Source organism: Cupressus sempervirens, chromosome 1, assembly GCF_028749045.1.
Source record: "Cupressus sempervirens isolate cs-2001-9-10 chromosome 1, ASM2874904v1, whole genome shotgun sequence".
NCBI classification, from domain to species: Eukaryota; Viridiplantae; Streptophyta; class Pinopsida; order Cupressales; family Cupressaceae; genus Cupressus; species Cupressus sempervirens.
The window spans coordinates 338409196-338427124 of record NC_143118.1 but is presented as its reverse complement, the minus strand read 5'-3'; positions in this window follow the sequence as shown (position 1 = coordinate 338427124).

Below are 17929 nucleotides of genomic sequence, written 5' to 3'. Positions count from 1 at the left end.
GAAACCCCACGTAAGTAGGAACCTTCGATGGCCACAGGGGCCATGGAACTCAGTGGAGGTGGTTGCGGAGCTGTGAAACTAGGTGGAGCACTAGTGGAAGTGGCGCCGAGGTGGCTAGTTGGAGGCGTCGAGGTGACCGCGAAGCAGTGGCCATAGGTGGGCTGCACCGCGGTGGCTCCACGGTGTTGTGCCGACAGAGGAGGCTACAGAGTGGCATGGGGGTGGCACCACGGTGGCATGGGGGTGCTACTATGACTTCAGTCCCTTTTTTTTTTTCATGCTAAAAATGTCCGTACAGTTCGTATGGCTAGCCCAGATTAAAAAAATTGCCTCCTGGAGCAACTTTCTCCAAAATTGAAAAAATTATATGGATTCTAACTATAATGGGCCTTTTGAACTCAATAGAAGCATCTGTTTAGGCCTAAAGTGCTATGAAAAAATGCTCTTCCCCCATATTGAAGAAAAAAATCACAAACAAACTAGGGTTTGTGTCTTCAAATCATGACTTCAAACATCCTTTAGCCAAGAAGCAACAGGGATGCTCTGATACCATGTAGAAGTTGATGAAAGCCAACTTCATAGCTTGCCAAGATCACCTACATGCAAATGACCTGTTGAAGGGAAACCAAAGAAGGAAGAGGTGGAGCTTGGATTTTAAACTAAACGGACTGAGAGAGAAGATATTGCAAACAAAGAAAAAATGTATTGCTATACAATATGCCTTAAAAATGAGTTTTTGAGTTATGAGATACAATGAGAGAGCCCAAATATAAAGGCCTCAAGGAAGCTTGTAGAACAAGCTAGAAAGCTCTAGGAGATAAGGTTGACAACTAAGCATACATCCACAAAAGGTGGATTATCCTCGATCAAGGTGAGAAGATAAGTATGAATTAGATAGGATCAAACTCCCGTGTTGTCAACAAATCCTATACTACAACTAATAAATAAATGCATTAACCTAAGTAAACTTAAGTAAAAGCATAAATAATTATTTACTCTAACAATGCATTCGTTCTTTGGAAGTTTTTATTCTACCCTTACAACAACCTCAGATGAGTCAGCTCATTGGTTATCTAAGACATGGTATTTTTAATTTGATCTAGCTCGGTTGTAACATTATTCTCTACCTCAATAGATGGTTCTACTATTTGCTCAAAGAAGACAACTTTTAGAGGCTCAAATCCTAGGTAGGTTATTGTTGGAGCTAGTGCAACTAGTGCCTGCTATAGTGGAATTGGGCTTAATGGAATAAATTGACTAGGCATCACTTGTGCTCCACCAGGGTATGTTGGCATTATTGTATTGGCATGAGTTGGAACCATCATCCCTCCTCCATTTGGTTTAGCCTGCTTAGGAAAGGTGACCACTTATTCAAAGAACTTTTCTAGTGTATCAATATCTGTAGTAGGAAATCTCCTTAGGAAGATAAAAGTGAGGTGGTCCATAGGGTTAAGATAAATATGAATTGTAGCCCCAACTGGTATGGTGTAAAGGTTTTCCAACTTATGGTATGCCATGTGAAAGTGATGATTGAAGCATGAAATTGTTTGTATTATATCCCTCTTGATAGATATGAATGGGTGGTGTATCACAACTGGATTGATGAATGTTTTGTATTGATCTAATAATAACTTTTCAAAAGTTGGCTAGTTTTGGAAAGATCCTGGTGACATATTCACATATCAGTTAAATGCAACCTCTCCTAATGTATATGGGAATAAATGAAGGACCACACTCTCTTGTTGAATCTATTTTTGATTGCATATTTCTTTGAAAACCTTGATGTGATCCTTAGTTATATGTGTTTCTCCATAGATGAACCTTGGGCATAATTTCTCAAGGTTCTTGGGAAGGTCATTGAGTGGAACTTGCATATTGATTGGTGAATCTATTGCATTTGCAAAGAAGGCCATTGGCGGAGGATTAGGTGGAATGATAGGTGGAGGTAAGTTTGAAGGAAAAACTGAGGAACATGATGAAATTTGAAATGGGAGTGGTAGAATTCTTGGTATATCTTTATCATTGTGAGGCTTGTGAAAGTGACTGAGTTCTAGGAACTCATGTCCACCAATGAAGACCTTAAAGCTCGCTAGAATGAAGATGGTGGATCAAGATCTTCTAGTTTGTGTTTATTTTGAAAAGTGCACCACTAAAAAGTGCACCTTGAAAAAGCTCACCTTCAAAAAGCACACCTCTAAAAAGTGCACCTTCAAAAAGCACACCTCTAAAAAGTACACCTTCAAAAAGTGCACCTTCTAACAGTGATAGACTTGAAAATTTTTTGAACTTTTGAAAACTGCAAAAATTTCAAACAATTTGAGTTTTTGAGGAGAATGGTTTTGGGGCCCTCCTTCTAGCGCCACTTTTGTTGAGTGATTGTTTTGCATGACGCTTAATGGTAGAAATCCTTTCAAATCTCTCTCTTGAAAAATTGATCAATGATCGACTCCAAGGTTCTAGATGGATATTTTTCAACCTTTTGGGTAGCTCAATTCAAGATAAATGTGTATGTTCACAAGGAGGCCTTTGTTGGTACTAACCAATTTGCACATCTTTTTTGAAAATGTAACTACAAAGGAAGATATATTTTTGTATTTTCTATTTTATGATGAATTCAATTTATCAATACAACTATATGAATTCCTACTTTAACCAAGTGTTTGAAAAGAAAATAACAAAGACAGAGTAACAAGATATTTTAAGCAAATTACTAAAAGGAAAATTCCTAACGGACATAAGCAAAAGTAACAACACGTTTGCAAATTCAATTATCAAAATGATCTTGGTAGGAAACCAATGAGATTAGGAGCAATGCTTCCTCAACTCTACTAATGCAATCGTCGATGGTAACTTCAATAATAACCAAAAGATGTTTCATGCTTTATCAAATTGCAAGGCCACGAAAAGTGCACTCACACGAGATAAAACATTATGCACGAACAAAGGTGATCCTTTCTCCAATTTGTTACAACACCAGAACTAAAAGATCGCACAATCATAACAACACAATAAAACCATTAGCTCCATTATTATTCATAAACATGTAGTCACAAAAATAACACACTCCAACAAGAATAACTACACTAAGAATGAGAGCATCAATAGCAGATATTATTACATCAAAATAATGGCTTGAAATACATATTACATCCATATATTTAAAAGAAATTCCCTTGTCATTTTGTGTTAGGAGTTAGAACTCTTATAGTGCAAAATCATGCTAAAAAACTAATAAAATGGAGTTATTTACATACAAATAGACTCTCTAGATTGTGTTAAGTAGATGATCTAGGAGTCTCTAGGAGCTCTAAAAATGGAAGCTTTGCCTTATCTAGGTGTCTCTAGGATTTGAACTACCGTCAAAATGCATTTTCGATGCATGGAATGCTCTAAAAAAAAAATTGATAATTAATTGTCGGTGCACTGCATTTTCTTCAAAAATGTCAGTGCATCTCTAAGAAAAGTGCACCTTAGTGAGGCACATCTTCAAAAAGTGCACCTTGGTGAGGCACACTTTAAAAAGTGCACCTTGGTGAGGCACACTTTAAAAAGTGCACCTTGGTGACAGGACCCAAAAATCCAAAAATTCTTCTAAGTGTCAAAACTAAATTTCCAACATCTAGGTTTTCTTCCCCTTTATACCAAAATGATGTCTGCATGTTTGCTTTTGAATTTCTCTATTATTTTTGCTACTTTGTTAACATCTAGTAAATCCAATGAGTCATAATTATTTCTAACTACTTGCCAATAGTTTCTCACTTCTATTCTTGTATCCATAAAATCCTCATGCTTATTATCCAGTTCTAACAATGCTTCTTCAGTTTTAAATGTTTGTCTTACATCATCTTTTGACGAAGTATTTACAAATGTATCTTTGAACTATTAAACTATAGTTTGTACTGAGGAAATCTTGGTCTTTGACTCATCTTCAAAAATCTCAAGGCTAGTAGTGTTGTAGTAATTATCTACTTCCAAAAATTGCTCTTCAGCCTTATTCTTAATCTTCTGAATTCCTTCATGTCACCCCTCCATAACTTTATTCCTCAAAGATATTTTTTCTATCCAATCATCTAATTTATCCTACTCTTCTACTGAGTATATCTCCATCAACATATGGTACCTTTTCCCTTTTATAGATTTGAGTGCTTCCAAATCATTGGCCTAGGTACACACTTCATCCATTAGCCCAAAATCTTGGTTTATAATAGAAACCAATTTGTTGGCATTAGTCTGGATGTTGTGCAATAGGTTCAAACTACCCTATATAATTTGCACTCCCCTTTCCTCAAAATTGTGATGCCATTTCTTGTTAGGATAAACCACGGACAAAAATAAAAACTACATGCAAATATAACCAAAAATAATAGAACACACAGAAATGAACACAAGGCACCAAGATTTAACGTGGTTCACCCAATCCCTGGGCTACATCCACCAAACAGCAAGTCCGATCTTATTACAATCTAGTGATTACAACCTGATTACAATCCGTAATCCCTTACAGCTCAATACCGCCACAAGAACCAATTTCGTATCACCACACATAAAAAATACCCAACCCTAAGCCCTTTTTACACAAGTATTAAACCGCTTTAGGGTTATAACATGTCGGCCATATGTCGGCCATAATATGTCGGCTACTTCCAAAAAAAAATTTATTTATGAAGTATGTCCAGTACTTTCCTGATCAGTCACCACAATCTAACAATCTCCCACTTGGGGATTGATCAGGCTCCACACTAAACAACAATCTCCCACTTGGAGACTGATCCTGTAGCTATACAACTACCGCATGGGGCTCCCACTGGATCAAACCACCCTGGACTCTACTGTTCTTTTATTCACATTTAGTCTAAAAGACCAACTGAAGCTGAAGAGGAGTTCAGCTTCTCCCTTGTGACAACCTTTGTCAACATATCTGCTGGATTTTCATTGGTATGTATCTTCTCCAGCTTTAACTGTCCATCCTCCAAAACTGACCGAATGAATTGGTACTGCAACTGTATGTGTTTGGTCTTAGAATGCAGAGCTGAATTCTTAGCAAGATGAATGGCACTCTGACTATCTGTGAACAAATAATTATCCTTTTGAGGATGTCCCAATTCTTCCAAGAAGAACTGAAGCCATATCATCTCTTTGGCTGCCTCTGTAGCAGCAACATACTCTGCCTCTGTAGTGGAGAGAGCATTAATCTTTTGTAGCCTAGAAACCCAGCTCACGGCTGCCCCACCAACAGTAAAGACATAACCTGTAGTACTCCGCCTGGTATCAATATCCCCAGCCAAATCTGAGTCAACATAGCCCTGTAAATCAGTAGTAGAGCCCCCAAAGTGTAAATACTTATTGGATGTTCCTCTCAAATATCTGAGAATCCACTTGACAACATTCCAATGCTCAAAACCTGGATGACTCATATACCTGCTAACAACTCCCACTGCATGTGCAATATCTGGCCTAGTGCATACCATAGTTACCGTTGCACCAAAAGCCATGACTCATCAACACTCTCTAAAGACAGAAGCAAAGCATCCTCTTCGGATTTATTAGTTACCACATTTGCCTCTTTGTCTCCATCTGATTTATCTCCTTCATTTTTCTTTCGAGTCCAACAATCTTTCTTTTTGTGCCCTGGTTTCCCACAGTACCAGCAATCATTTGGTCCTCTCGATTGAGACCTCCTCCCCTTTGACTTTCCTCTTGATTTCCCATGATTTCCAAAGTTACTTCCTCTTTCAGTCGTTCTGCCCCTGCTTTGTGCATTTAAAGCACTTCCTGATGTAGATCCACCTGAGGATTTTCTACGAGTTTCCTCACTTAAAATAACACCGATCACATCATCATATTTTAGGGTACTAGACCCAGGAACAAAATTACTCACCGCCATTACCAAGCCATTCCAGCTTTCAGGCAAAGAACACAAAATCAAGAGAGCCCTAATTTCTTCATCAAAATTGATACCTACAAAAGATAATTGACTAGTAATAGTATTAAACTCATTTAAATGATCTGCAACAGATCCACCTTCTGCCATTTTCATATTAAATAAACGCTTCATGAGAAATACCTTATTTGAAGCGGAGGGCTTTTCATACAGTGTCGCTAGGGTTTTCATCAAATCTTCTGTCGTCTTTGCTTTTGTAATATTAAATGCCACCGATGGTGCCAAGCATAACCGAATGCTTCCGAGTGCCTTTCTGTCCAAAAGATCCCATTCAGCCTCTGACATAGTTCCCTGATTCTTGGCTTTTCCTTCCAACGGCTTCCATAAATCCTTCTGATATAAATAGTCTTCCATTTGCATCTTCCATAACTGGAAGTTCTGCCCATTAAACCTGTCAACCCTCAACTTACCCTCATCTGCCATTGCTCCCACTCAACTGTGAGACTCCCACTTAACCGTGAGACTTTCCTGCAGAGGATAACTGAAAGACAACCTTGCTCTGATACCACTTGTTAGGATAAACCACGGACAGAAATAAAAACTACATGCAAATATAACCAAAAATAATAGAACACACAGAAATGAACACAAGGCACCAAGATTTAACGTGGTTCACCCAATCCCTGGGCTACATCCACCAAACAGCAAGTCTGATCTTATTACAATCCAGTGATTACAACCTGATTACAATCCGTAATCCCTTACAGCTCAATACCGCCACAAGAACCAATTTCGTATCACCACACATAAAAAATACCCAACCCTAAGCCCTTTTTATACAAGTATTAAACCGCTTTAGGGTTATAACATGTCGGCCATATGTCGGCCATAATATGTCGGCTACTTCCAAAATTAATTTTTTTTCGGGGCGATGCCCCGAACCCCACTATTTATGAAGTATGTACAGTACTTTCCTGATCAGTCACCACAATCTAACATTTCTAACATGTGTCCAAAGATGAGTTCATTAGTGGCCCTGCCTCCTTCCTTTCTAATGTAGTCCCAAGAGCGATTTCAAGATTAGCAAAGTCTATCGGCCCCACCACCTCGTTCAAGTATCCCCTTATCAACTTATTTTGTTTCTACAACATTATAAGCTTTGACTCATCCTTATCTAAGTGTGAAAACACTTGTTTGAGGCCCATGGTAATCAAGACCTTTGTTGTATCTACCGTGGGCTTTCCCAATATGACCTCCTTCATCTAGTAGTCTGTCATAGTCAATTCTTTGGTGTTGGCATGAATTCGACATGTGACAAAGGTGCGATGGTGCGATTCAATAGAGGAGTAGAGAACAAGTGAGGAGAGAGAGGGGGTGTATTTATAGACCTTAGGGTCTTAGTGTGCACCTTTAGAGGTGTGCACATCTGAGGGTGTGCACATGTGTATATGCACACTATATGCACTTTGGAGCCTAAAAACTTAATTTTTTTCCCTTGTTTGACTGCTCAACACTACTCGATTGGAGACCAAGGTTTGATCTAGACCTAGAGGAGGGTTATAGATGATTGAGACACTTGATCAGGTGTCTTGTAGAGGATGCTGAAACTAGTGAGTCCCCATTTTGTGACTCAATATTGTAATGTAATGTTTGTCTTATGGATCATCTATCTTGTAATGTGTTCATAAAATTTCTTTGTGAGACTTCTATATATCATTTATAACACATTAGATTTATACTATGAGGTTGTCATTTTCTTTCATAATAGTTCAAACTCAAATACTACTTGACAAAGTCATACATAAGAAATCTATTCAAAGATTATCCAACCACACAACTTTGAAGTAATTTTATATTTCTTGTGAATTAAACACAAAATTAAAGCACCATATTAGTAGGACAACTTTGAACAAGTGCCACATAGTGGCTTGCATTTGTTATAATTTATAATAGTTTAATTAGGTAGAATAATACATTAAACTTAATAATTATAAGAGGAACAATTTGATTAATTGTAATGATAACATATAATATAGTTTAATTAATAATTTAATATTTTCATAAAAAATCTAATTTTGAATTTACAAAGATTAATTTTTTTACCAATCTATGTTTCAAAATTACTTCATATTTAGATACTTTTAAAACAAGTGCCACACAGTGGCATGTATTTGCTGCTATAGTTATTATAGTAATTTGAAATTATAAATTGATACTTTCAATATTATATTTTTATAATAAAAATAATAAAATTATTCAAATATATTAAATAGATATTGGTTCAACTAAAAAGAAAACTTTCAAAATAAATTATATATAATGACAAAACAAGTGCCAATGGGATATACTTGTCATTATGACTTAGTAATTAGAAATATATTAGTTAAAGTAAAAATAAAAACTTTAATTCAAATTTAATCCATATTCTCAAAAACCAAGTATTATAAAATTTAATTCTAACTTTAATTTAGGTATTATCATACAAAATAATTTAAAAATAGATTAAAATAGGGTTACCAATATTTGTTTATGACATGGTTAGAATTTGATAATATTTTTAAATATAGAATTCACCTAAATTTGTTTATTGTCCATTCAATTCCACTAAAACTTTAGAATTGATTATAATTATTATTTTTACATTTGTATATTTTAAGAAATTAGTTTTAATATTAAAGATTTTATGTACTTTTGCATATTATTAGTAGCAAATATAAATCTAAACTAATATTTACCCCAAAAATTTCGCCGGAAAAAAAGCAAGATGGAGAAACCTTTGTGAAGTTCTCCAACTATCTGATATCCATACATTGTTTAAGGCATACAGAAATCAAATTTTATTGATTTCAGAACTCCAAAAATCTACTTTTATAGCTCCATTCCCTGTTTTTAAAGCTCCTATTTCAGTATGGGTTGCGATTTTCTACAATCACAATGATCTATGCTTCCACATTCTACAGACAAACTCTGATTTTTCCTGCTTCAATCTTCTTTTGCTGCAATCTTCAATTTTCGCACAGGAAGCGACGATTCTGAAAACGGCTGCGGAGGCTATTTCTTGGCGACAGATCAATCTTTGAGATTTTCTGCAATCACAATGATCTGTGCTTATTATTTTGCTCCCATTTTCGCACAAGAAGGGACGATTCCGATATCAATCTTTTAAAATATTATGTAATTAGGGCTTCCACAAAACCACATTTCGCAGAGGCATTTATAAAAATAGAAATTGAGAACTCATTTGACATTTGGAGTTTATTATTTCTCTTGTCCTTGAAGAAGATTAGTTGTAGCTGTAGATATCATAGATGTATTCTGCAATGCACTTGAGATTTATAATATCAAATTTGTACATGGAAGCACTCTTGAAGAAGATTAGATGCAGATGGCTGATTTGTTGGAGATATCACAGAGGTGTTTCATAATACACTTAGAATTGAATTTATCAAATTTGTGTAGGTTTTTTGTACATACATATTGGTAGATCTGAAGATTTAAGCATATATTTGATTTGAAGATTTAAGCATATATTTGATTTGTGAAATTGATTAAATTGTTAGGCAATACTACCCATTTAACATTACAACCTGAGTGTTTGATGATTTAGATCATATGTTGTTTAGCCTACGGTTTATTACATTGTGATTCGATCATGTGAGTGCAATGTTTAGGTTGCCTTGATTGTATTGATATGTTTGATTGTCATTTTGAGGAGCAATTAGGATTTGAAGGATTCTGACATCATTCTGAAATGTCCCTTTTTCTGATTTTATATGATATTTCAAGCCTCTAATCAAATTTTCAAAATCAAACAATCAATAATACAAAGATCCACCAATTTCTCAATAAACCCCAAATCGGGTATGTCCGAAATAGTGCAACTTCACATATTATTTGTCATGCCCAAAATATAAGGGCAAAAACACACACAACAATTTTTTTTATTTTTTAATTTTTTTTAATTAATTAATTAATTAATTAATTTTAATAATTTACTTTATGTTTTAGGACAATTAATTAACTTCTTCAACTTCATTCTAATTACATTTTAAAATTTTAATCCAAAATCTAAACTAACCTGAAATTTTCTCCAACATACTTATAACCATCTAATTAAATAATTTATTGTTTACCATTAAAATTGATGACAAGAATAAATTCAATAAATCTAGATTTTAATCTAAACTTTATTTGGACTATCATAAATTTAAGTCCATATTAAAAATCAATCTATAAAGCTCACAATAGTATAAAACTAATTAATAAAACGGTAAAATTGTTCTAATTGAATTATTTCTAATTTCACATTTCAGACTTTTTAAATTAAAACTAATTTAATATTTTAACATCCAAACACTTTTTAATAATAATAAAAAAAGAACTAATCCTTATATAAATTAAACATACCTCTAAAAACTAACTAAACATAAATATAATTAGAACGAACCTTGACTAAATTAAATACTACTAAAATAAACTAACTTGAAAAAAATAAACATTAACTAAACCAAGACTTAACTAAACCCAATATTAACATTATTCTGAACACTCTATCCAAATACTAACACAACAAGTTAAAAACTAATCTTATATTAACAATTATTAACATAACTTTATTAATACTAAATAACCATGAGCACTAACATTAATATTACTACATCATTTAATCACACTATCCTAAAATTGAACATGAATTAAAAAAACACTCTATCCAAATACTAACACAACAAGTTAAAAACTAATCTTATATTAACAATTATTAACATAACTTTATTAATACTAAATAACCATGAGCACTAACATTAATATTACTACATCATTTAATCACACTATCCTAAAACTGAACATGAATTAAAAAAAGACTTTGAATAATATAATGCCACTCTTATTTAAAGTTAAGCATGAATCTAATTTCTAACTAACATTACTAATCTGCACATACTAACTAATGCATACTAAAATTAATCTAGACTTATTTAAATTAACTCAACATTAAATTTCTACTAACTCAAATGAAACAAATTTAATACTAATTTTAATTACCACTTACATTTAAACTACCTTAAATTTAAAATTTCCATACTACTAAGCTAAACTAACAATCTATGACCAATACAAAAGTTACTAATCTTGAGTACAATATATTAGCATTATTACAACTAACCTTTTTAAACAAAACTTAAAAAAAAAATAACAAACATGCTAACCTGAAAACGTTATCATTTTAACTTATATCTATCACTAACTAATTTTAATATGATCTAACTACATAAACATAACTAACTATATTGACATTGTAATCTACTAACTAACATACTAACAAACTAGCCTAGACCTACCACCCCCCAGCCTCCCCCCCCCCCCCCCCGCCCCCAACCAAGCACTAGGCTTCCCTACAGCCAAGCTCCCAAGGAAACTGTGCGCTGACCCAGGTGCGCAGACCTGTCCCCTCTGCCCTTGTGTGAGTGATGTACCAAAGGGGAAGATCAATGCATAGGGTGGGGAAAGATATGATAGCTAAACTTATTAATAGTTTAGCTTTTTTTTTAAAAAGAAAACTTCCTTGCCCCCCCCTTTTTAGTGATAGGGTCATCAGTGGTATGGTACAGTACCCATAGGCAAGTGGATTGAAATTGCCCACGCCTAGTGTTAAGATGGGAAGGATTAACAAGTTAGAAAGGGGGGAAATAAGAATAGTTATTGCAAAAAAGTTAGTTTGTGGGGATTTTTAAAAAAAAGTATTACAATAATATATTTATTACTTTCCACCATATTATTCATATATATATATATATATATGTGCAAGAAAATCTGAATAAGGATTATTTTAATGGGGAATCAGGAAAAGAATATGCCCTGTTGTCTCATGAATTAAATTTGCTTGCACATACAATTTCCACAGAGCAATTTTGCTTCTGGGTGTGTATATTTTTTTTGTGTCAAGCTCCATTTTTTTGAAGCCAATTTTGACTAAGTGTTGGCATAATTTAAATTTTTTTTTTTTTTTTTTGGTTATAGTAGGAATGAATACTAACCTATTCACAACATTGATTTTCCATGAACAAGCATACTAACATGGATGAGAAAAAGATTATATCTTCTCCCTCTCTCCTATAATTTATGTTTTACTAATCATTATACATCAAGGTGTATGCTCCCTTTTTTTTTTGAATACAATGAAATACATAATCTCTTGATCGAATTGATTTTGTTCATAATGAAACTTAACAATGAAAGTGATAAGTTTGTGATCACAATGTAGAATTTTGATTACATTTAACACTTGGACATCAATTTGGAAACTTCAACATACAAATTTGCCTTCCATCAACATAATTGAAAACTTGGAAAATTCATAATTCAAAGACATTATCTATCATCTTATTTTCTCACATACATATGCCAAAATTTGAAATCACATGAGAACATTGCAAGAAGAATTTCATAATCTTTTCCTTTCTCTATTATTCATCTTGGTTCAAGGCTTCATCGGGAAAGAACTGGTAAGAAAACTCAATGTCTTTGCCAATACATCAAAATTCAAATACATTGTTCATAATATTACAATTCAAAAAAAATCTCTTCAAAATCCTTCACAAGTACTCTCTTCCAAAACCTTCAAAACTTCAAGGGAAACACAAGGAGAAGACAAGAGCTAACCCGGTGAATCATCACAACATCAAGAACAATTCAAGCATGCACCCTAACCCGGTTATTCACAATAGGTCCAACCATAGAATCTAACTAGGGGGGAGGTGGATTTTCTCAATGGGAGACGTCAATCACTATGCCATATCATGGCCCTTTCGAGGCTAAAACTTCAAGAACTTCCGTTCTTCTACAAGGCCCTTTCGAGGCTAATACCACAAGGATTTTCATTCCTTTCCATAATCAAGAATTCACAATATCAACAAGGCATGTGATGACAAGTAGGGGCCCATACACCCTACCCTCTTTCCCTCCTCTCACTATGAGAGGAGACTCTACACCATTGAGGTCCAACTTATGTCCTACCCCTGTACATGGCCACTTCTTCCCTATCCAAGGGTGAGTAATGCCAAAACAATCCCCATGAAAATCCCTCAAAAAAAAAAAAATCATCAAGGCAAGCATAAGAATGCATCAAGAACCAATAAAAATCCCTCCAAATCCATCCCAACACACAAGCAAGCAAAAACAAGAACAACACAATACTTTATGCAAGATTCAAGCATGAAAACATGAAGAACAAAACCAAAAGAGTGAATAATTCCTACCTTCACAAAATGTTATGGCAAATGGTGGTTTGAGAAGAGCTTTCCCTTTTCTTCCTTCAATCTTCCAACTTTCTCCAAAACTAGAGGTTGGGTGACAACCCCAAAACTACTCCAAAATGCCTTTAAGTATCATCCCTTAACTCAAATAGACTTCAAGTAAACTCAAGATGGAGTTTGGGTCACCAACTCATGTAGATGACAATCAATTTTTGCAACCCATAAAAAATAGGGCTTTTGAGTGACCCTAAAAGTCAAACTATGAGGCTAAGGGGGTGGAAAGTACTCCCCACCCATACCCTTACCCCTAGGGCACTTAAATTTGATGTTTTTAAGCCTCATAGACATAATAGGAACAATTAAAATCTAGAAGAATAATAAAATCAAATAACAACATTTTAAAGATTGACAATGCAAGGATAGCACATTTAAACAAGGGGTTCAATTTTGTCTTTCCTTTAGGTTTCCTGGCTACATGTCCTGCACACTCATTGCACACATCAATAGGTTCACGAAATCACATATATTATGAAATTTATGTATCAGAAAAATCATATAAATTAAAAACATCCATTTTTTTTCTAATGATCAAATATTTATCTAATTCTACTCATACTATCGACCATTTGAATTATATAATCAAAGTGTTAGTTTTGCATTCATTTACTTCATCATCGCACATGTTCATAAAGAAGTAAATGATTAAATCAAGTATCTAAAGGTAAAGCATCACACATCATAAATATCATAATAATGTTCAGTGCATCAAAAAATATTCTGACGTATCGAGTCATGAGTATCAAAATAATAATGCATCATCAGTGCTAAGATGGGTCGGGGCGAGGCCTCACATTATTAATAAATCTAAAAATGGACATTTTTATAGAAATTTCAGCAGCATAACGGCCTACAAAATGACATTTCCAGATCTGTATAGCATTTACACAACAACTCACAAACATAGGACAAAAACTATGCTCATCGGGCTCCCGAAATTAACACAAAAATGCCCAAAAACACCACAAAAACACTAATAATATATCTTAGAAGTTTAACCACATCCCAATGCATATATTCAGCTCTATTTTAACATCTTAAAGTCTGAAATACAGCAATAAACCAAACTGATATGAAATACTCAATCGAAAACACCAAACTCTTACAAAAAACACACTCGAAAACTCACAAATTTGCACTGTTCAGCACAAGGGCAAACTCTGCATGAGCTTGCACATGGAATGGATTCAAACTCCCATCCTTAGCCTTCCTAAAAACCTAAAAAATCCTGTCCTTGGGTCTCCTTCTCCACAGGTTTGGCAGCCTCTGAAGAATAACAAAGCAATAAGCAAAAATCAGGTTCTGGAATGAGCCCAAAATGCCTCCATATCCCTTAAAAGAGGGAATAAACCTAATTCACGTCCAAGAGGGGTTAATAAAACATATTTTAATAATAATTTTAATTTATTAGTCCATTGGTTTCCAAAGATTAGCCCCTTTTGCCGAAACTTCACCTTTTTTGGGCCTGCCTGTGTTAGCAAAGATTATTATTTTTAAATATTTGAAAAGGGGACATGACAAGTCCTCCCCTCCCAAATATTTCTTGTCCTCAAGCAATGAAGATTGGAATGTTCAAGAATATGTGCTCCTTCCCAAGTTGCATCCTCCAGTGGTAATCCTTTCCATTTGACCAAATGCTTTATGATGCTCCTGTTTCTCAATCTTTTCTCTCTTGTATCTAAAATCTCTTCTGTTATCAAAACTAATTTCCCTTCATCATCAAGAGGTGGTAATTCTATAGATACTATGGTCTGCTGGCCTAGAACCTTCTTCAGGCAAGATACATGGAAAACATTATGTATTTTTTTGTTTGGTGGGAGCTCCAATTCATAAGCTACCTCTCCTACCTTCTTGGTGATCTTATAAGGCCCATAGAACCTTGGCTTGAGTTTCTCTACCCCACTCCTCTTCAAGGTGCTTTGCTTATATGGCTTCAACCTAAAAAATACCAAATCTTCCACCTCAAAAGATCTTTCAGTCCTTTTCCTATCAGCGTACAACTTTTGTTGGTTCTGTGCATGTTGTAGATTATCTTTGAGGGACCTTATTATGTCTTGGCTTTGCTTGATGAAATCACTTGCTGCAGGTACTCTGCTATCTGAAAGTACTAAATCAACAAAGAAAAGGGCATCATAACCATAAAAAGCATGAAAAGGAGGCATACCAATAGACATGTGATGAGATGTATTGTAACAATACTCCCCTAGGTGCAACCATTTCACCCAAGCATGTTGTTGATTTGAAACATAGTTCCTTAAATATCCCTCTATCCATTTATTAACTATCTCTATTTGTCCATCTATTTGAGGGTGATAGCTAGTACTAGGAGTGAGTTCAGTTCCTGCCAAATGAAAGAGCTCCTTCCAAAAAGAGCTGAAGAATCTACTGTCCTGGTCACTAACAATGTTTCTAGGCAAGCCATGTAATCTAAAAATCTCCTTGAAGAACAATTCGGCCACTTGTGATGCCTTGAAATTAGATGTGATATGAAAGACATGTGCATACTTAGTTAGTCTATCTACCACCACATATATGCAATCCTTACCTTGAACCTTAGGCAACTCGGTGATGAAGTCCATGGAAATACTTTCCCATTTTTGTTCAAGAATAGGAAGTGGTTGCAACAACCCTGCAGGAAAATTTTGCTCACTCTTGCTTTGTTGGCATACCATACATTCCTTAATGTGTTTAAGGACATCCTCCTTCATACCCTTCCATGAAAACCACTCTCAAATTTTCTTATATGTCTTGAAGTATCCCTGGTGACCAGCCAAAGGTGTGTCATGAAAGGCCCTCAATATCCTCTCCTTAGTTTTTGATCCTGGCACTAAGAAGATCCTGTTCTTGTAATAAATCAATTCATCAACAACCTTGTACCTGTTATCATCCACTAACTTATCCAAAATCTTGGTGGCAAAGGAATCTTTAGCATACTCTAAAATTATGGAGACTTTCCAATCAATAGAGATAGATGTTAAGGAACACAAAGTGGGCTTTCTTGAGAGAGCATCAACAACCACATTATTCTTTCCTTTCATGTATTCAATATCAAAATCATAAGCTTGCAATTTTCTTGCCCATTTTTGTTGATGATCATTCAAATCCCTTTGGTTCAAGAAGAATCTGAGGCTATTATGGTCTGTCTTTACAATGAATCTCCCACATACCAAATATTGTCTAAACTTATGAAGTGCATGCATGATTGCCAACATTTCCTTATCATAGATGGAGTAACCTTTCTCTGATTGATTTAGTTTTCTACTCTCAAATGCTATTGGATGTCCCCTTTGAGTTAGGACAGCCCCTATACCTTCTCCAGAAGCATCACATTCAACAACAAAAGGTAAAGAGAAATCTGGAATTGCAAGCATAGGGCATGAACTCATTACCTTCTTAAGCTTATCAAATTTTTTTTGTGCCTCTTCTGTCCAAACAAAAGCTCCTTTCTTTGTCAAATCAGTCAAGGGGGCAGCAAGCTGAGAAAATCCCTTGGCAAATCTCCTATAGTAGCTACACAACCCAAAGAAACCTCTCAACTGTGTAAGATTAATGGGTGGAGGCCAATCCAAAATTGCCTGAATTTTTTGTTGATCAACCTATACTCCTTTAGAACTTATAATATGTCCCAAATATAGGATCTCTGTCAAACCAAACTCACATTTAGATAGCTGAGCATAGAAATATTGCTGCTCCAAGATTTCCAAAACAGTGTCTATGTGCTTTAGATGCTCTTCCCATGTTTGACTGTAAATCAAGATATCATCGAAAAATACCAAAACAAATTTTTGAAGATGCTGGCTGAATACCTTATTCGTACAAGATTGGAATGTTGCAGGTGCATTAGTGAGGCCAAATGGCATAACAAGAAATTCAAAGTGCCCATAGTGACATCTGAAGGCAGTCTTTTCCACATCTTCACCCCTCATTCGGATTTGATGGTACCCTGATCTTAAGTCAATTTTTGAGAAGTATACAGCACCATGTAACTCATCAATGAGTTAATCTATGCGTTGTATGAGATACCTATTTTTAATGGTCTTCTTGTTTAGAGCCCTGTAGTCTATACACATTCTCATTGTACCATCCTTTTTTTTGACAAGTACCAAAGATGATGCAAATGGACTGGAGCTAGGCCTTATGAATCCCATGTCCAGGAGTTCCTTAATAGTTTTTTCAATTTCTTCCTTATAACCTCTTGGATGGTGGTATGGGGTTGTTATAACTAGTTTGGCACCCTATTCTAACTCTATAACATGCTCAAAACCTCTATCTGGTGGTAATACTGGAGGCAAGTCATTGAAAACTATACTATGCTTATCAAGAATATTTTGAATTTTAAAATGGAAATTACCTTGATTCTTTGGAGAGCTTGTTGGATGGATTATGACTCTTGCTGCCCATGCTACTTGTCCTCTTCGAAAAGTCCTCTCCATCCTCTTTGCAGAGACCGCCTTAGGTGCTCCATTTGATAAGCCTCTCAATAAGACTTCTTTCCCATTGGAATGAAATTTAAACTCCATAGTTTGATGGTTCATGTAATAGCCTCCAATAGAGTGCAACCATTGAAGACCCAATACAAGATCTGTCTCCCCAATGCCAACAACATAGAATTCATCACATAGCTCATAATCTCCTAAGGTCATCTTGAGTTGTTTCACCACCCGTGTGCAAGGCATAGTGAATCCATCAGCTACAGTAACATTGAATCTTTCAAAATCTTCTGTTTTAAGCCCTCTTT